The following is a 4,974-nucleotide window of genomic DNA, read 5'->3' as shown; positions in this document are numbered from 1 at the left end:
GCGAAGCAGCATGTTGAACATGCGGTGCAGCATGTTCAACATGCGAACAACATGCTGTGCAGCATGTTGAACATGCGGTGCAGCATGTTGAACATGCGAACCGCATGTTGTGCAGCATGTTGTGCACGAGGGTATTTTTGCCCAGATTTTGTTTCCGTTTTTGGGATGATATAAATACTCTTTTAGGGTTTGTAAAACACATCTTTTGCCATTTTGCAAGCTTGGGGGCTAGGGTTTCCTTCACCTACACCATTGGAGGAGAAGATTGAAGTTCTTAAATGAGATAATTCTTAAACCTTTCTTCAATTCCATGTTTTGTATTGTATATCTAAGTGTGTAGTATTTCATTTCAATACTTGAATCTTGTTTATGAAAATATTCTTGATTAAAGTTTGGATTGAATCTCTTGTTATGCTTATGTATTGAATGATTTTTATTTCTAATGAAGTGGGTTTATTGTTTTTCTATTAACTCTTCATGCTTAAATATCTCCTAATGGTTGCAAACATTATTTGTGCCTAAGCACTTTTACTTTGCTTGAGAAAGAAAGTGAAAGTTAGGAAAAGAGTTTGATAGCAAGGATTTGGGTCATTAAACCCATCTAATAACTTGAGCTAGAGATAGGATAGTTAACTTGAGATTGAATTGATTGTGTTTAACATCAAACTCTAAGGCTTGAGAAAGCTTAGAGTGAAATTCATTGATTTGGTTGAGAAACTTTCAATGAGATTTTAGAAATCATTATCTATTAACATAGACCCACTCTTAGTTGTAAAATTGTAAAATACATTGGATCGTTACTTGAGAGTAATTTCCCTTGTATCCATGCTTGTGGCCATTGATCATTTTACTCGCTTTCTAGGTTAGTTTATATTTTTGCATTAGTGATAATCTTTTCCAAAAACCCAAAATATTATCTATCGTTTGGCTTTAGCTTAGTTGGTGATAATTTCATACTTTCTTAATCGCCTAGCATATTGTTCCCTGTGGGATCGACCCCGACTCATAGTTGGGTAAATATATTGCATACGACCGTGTACACTTTCTCTTTGAGAGTGTATTTTGGACGTTATCAACCCCCTTGCGAGTTATTGACATAATTCACATCCTCATATTGTGGCTGCCCCTCAAGATAAGTTTCGTCAGAAACTTGATACATTCCGGGAGCATGAGGTGGCATCTCATCGACAACATTTACACATTTGGCCTCTTTCTCCATAAGCCTTTTGGATAATAAATCCACGGTGGTTTGCAATTGAGCGAACGCATGATCTCGCTCATGATTTTCTTTGGCCACCGCGGCCACAGAGGGACTACCATATGATAGGAATTCGCTATCAGTCGAATGCCAGGCTTGATTATGGGTAGTAAGCTTGTCGAGCAACCGGGTGATGTTGACAAAGGATTTGTCCATGAAGCATCCCCCAGCTGCAGTGTTGATAGCTATTTGATTCATTGTATCTAGCCCCTTGTAGAACTTCTCTGTGAGAATTGCATCTGGAAATCCATGAGTCGGAGATTGAGCTAGATAATATTTGAACCTCTCCCATGCAGCATATAGTTGTTCCCCTGGAAGTTGTTTAAACCCAAAAATCTTATCCCGAAGCTCAGCCTTTTTGCTGGGTGGGAACTATTTTTTTAGAAAGATATTGGCCAGCTCATTCCAGGTATGAATAGTATTGCTCGGGAGCTTCTCATACCATTCTCTAGCTTGGCCAGCTAAGGAATATTTGAAAACCCGCAGTCGCAGTGCATCAGCAGGAACAACACCTTGAGATTGTTGGGAACATATATGCACGAAATTCTTTAGGTGTCGAAGTGGACAGTCCTCCGAAGAATTTCGGAAATAGCCTTCAAGTTTCAATAGCTGATAGATAGAACTATCAATTTTGAAATTAGCATTTCCTGTTCTCGGGGGAACTACAGCAGAAGCATAATCAGCTTCGTCGATGAATTCTGCAAATACATTCTCATCCTCCTCTTCTTCTGGTGCAGGATGGTTCACTTGGATCCCCCCTTGGTTCCCTTGATTGCGATGGGGTCTTCCAGCCATGTTCACCTGGTTCACTAAAATAGCAAATGAGGTGTGATGGAATAGAAAAAGTTTTAAAGAATAGTACACAACAATTAGTAATTTCTGAACCGTATTCCCCGGCAACGGCGCCAAAATTTGATACGCTCAAATTACACCTATTAATGGCGTAAAGCGGACGTTGTCAAATATAGTAACCCAACAAGGTTGGGGTCGAATCCCACAGGGAATATGGAGAGAAAGGAGTACTATTCGTATGCGATACCGGTCTTTAAATGCTTTAATCCTATTCCGGATAGTTTGAATTGATTGTTGAATAATGTAATTTAATACTTTGACTTAAAATGTAATTAATGTGAGAGAGAGAGACTAAGGTTGTGTTCCCCAATTTGATTAGATATTATGCTTCAGGTTTCAAAGTGATATACTTCTAATGGTTGTTCTATGAATATGCACTTGGTCTCTTAAAGACTTCTTAATGTTTCCCAACAGTTAAGCAGTATTTCCTCTTTATGATTCTTCCGAATATAAAAGAGTTACAATCGAAGAGCGACCAATGATGCCAATTTAGACTTGTTCTTATTCCTAAGTTAGTCTATTAAACGAGGGTTAACGCCTCGAGTCATTGTTATTCAATCTTACCAATATTGACTCTCTTTCCCAAGAAAAGTCAATATAATGGCTTCGGCTAATGCTTGCAATCATTACCCAACGTTACAACTCAAAGATAGAATAAATAACAACAACCATTATGCATATATCAATAATAGAAACCCATTCACATAATACCCATCATGGGATTCACAACCTTAGAATTGAAATTAGCTACTCATAATGTTTCTTGATAGAAAAAGCTTAAAGATTAACATAATACACTTACAATACTAATACAAGATGGAATGAGAGTGAAGTTGTTGCCTTAAATGCTCCAACCACTTCAAGATTAAAAACCTAGGGTTTATGCCTCTAAAATAAAATCTGAATGTTGAATTAAAACCCTACATTATGTATTTATAGAGCCAAAAATCGCGCCACGTTTCTGGACAAAAATGCCCTTACGCCGCATTGTTACGGACCGTACCTCAGGTTACGGTCCGTCCTTCATTTCGTCATTTGACCACTTTGACGTTACGGCCACCATGCGACGGACCGTACCCTGTGTTACGGTCCGTCCTTCTGAAGCGTAAGTGGTGACAATTACTTGGCAACTCTCTGGAATTTTGGATGATGTTACGGTGAAGGGTTACGGACCGTAACATGAGTTACGGACCGTAACACTAAACCTTAACACTGAAGGTTTTATTGAAACTCTCTGGAAATTTAGCTCATGTTACGGACCGTAACACTCCACCGTAACACTGATAGTTTCAATGAAAACTTTTTGGAAATTCAGGCCCTGTTACGGTTCAAAGGTACGGACCGTAACATGAGTTACGGACCCTGTTACGGTCCGTAACATGAGTTACGGACCGTAACATGAGTTACAGAGCGTCGCTTATCTCTAATTTGTCCGTTTTTTCAGCATTACTTCTCATTTCCAATCCTTAGTTAATCAACCCTATAAAACACAAAAATAACATAAGAAACAATGTAAAAACACTTAAAATCAAGCAACATGTCTAGTTACAAAGGCATAAAATGTGCTAAAATTCACGGCACATCATGCAGTTCGGGAAGAAGGGCAAGTTGAGCCCCAAGTTTATTGGCCCTTTTGAGATTCTTTGTCGTGTTGGCGAGGTGGCATATGAGTTATCTTTGCCACCAAGTTTGGCAGGTGTTCATCCGGTATTCCATGTTTCCATGCTGAAGAAGTATCATTTAGACAGGTCTTATATCATTCAGTGGGATTCAGTATTATTTAATCAGAATCTGTGCTTCGAAGAAGAGCCAGTAGCAATCTTGGATAGGCAAGTGAGAAAGTTGCGGTCCAAAGGTATTGTTTCAGTCAAGGTGCAGTGGAAGCACCGTCCGGTTGAGGAGGCTATTTGGGAGACTGAGCGGAAATGCGGAGTAGATATCCTAAATTGTTCGACAGATCAGGTACCTCATTTTCTCCACCTTTTCCCTTGTCGCTCGAGGACGAGCGATTGGTTGATTGTTATCTGATGTAATGACCTATTTAGTCGTTTAGCACTTTTGGTCTCATTTTCGCTAATATACACTTTTGTACTTTTAAAAGGTATTTTTGACTTGCGGAGTGGGTGGCACGGCGATTTAATTGATGGGTAATTTTCGGAATATATTTACTTAACAAATAGTCTAGTCATAGGAATTTTATTTGCACTTACATGAGGTATGAGTTGGTGAACAGTGTAATTTACTAAGTGGGTCAATTTTTGCCTTATACATACTGGTTGAGTAAAAAGATTATTTTGGGACAATGATTTTAGTTGGGGAGTAATAGGACAAGCCCATAATTAATTTAAAACCCTATAACATATGACCCATAAATAGGAGTAAATATATTGGAGTAGGGTTGACATATTAAAAGGTAGCATCAAAAGTTCCAAGCAGAAAGTTTCAGGCACAGAAGTTGCTATCAACTGAAGCCTCGAATCTGCAAAAATTTCAGGTTAGAACATGGAATTAATTTCGTTGTATTATTATAGTTATAGTTACATGGAGAGGGGGTGAATTCAAGTCACAAATTGTCACTGTTGTGTACTGTTCTCGTTCCTATGCATGTCCGTGTATTTGTATAGATAAAACAAAAGGTGAGGAATTAATTTGTTAGTCAAATAAGGACATCCACGTGGGGGAGAAATCATTGTCCATGAATAGTTTCTTGTCTTTTTTATTTCATCTTTTGTTGTAGAAAGTTGGCAGCCATGATTTGATTTTAGTCCAAGTAAGGACATTCCAATGTGGGGCTATCACTAGGTAATAATAATGGGGCTATCACTAGGTATTAATGATAATACTAATGGTTAAATGGTTTCTGC

The 4,974-nt window shown here is 38.3% G+C and overlaps 1 non-coding gene across 1 annotated transcript; it reads left to right on the top strand.

Moving 5' to 3' along the window:
* Positions 1–1,502: 1,502 nt before the first annotated feature.
* Positions 1,503–1,609, top strand: LOC132643031 (small nucleolar RNA R71). The gene has a single exon (XR_009583488.1). It is a non-coding gene; the product is annotated as a small nucleolar RNA R71 (small nucleolar RNA).
* Positions 1,610–4,974: the final 3,365 nt, after the last annotated feature.

This window comes from Lycium barbarum, chromosome 5 (genome assembly GCF_019175385.1).
Source record: "Lycium barbarum isolate Lr01 chromosome 5, ASM1917538v2, whole genome shotgun sequence".
In the NCBI taxonomy this organism is placed as follows: Eukaryota; Viridiplantae; Streptophyta; class Magnoliopsida; order Solanales; family Solanaceae; genus Lycium; species Lycium barbarum.
The sequence above is the reverse complement of the archived record's forward strand: the minus strand, read 5'-3'. Positions and strand labels throughout refer to the sequence as shown.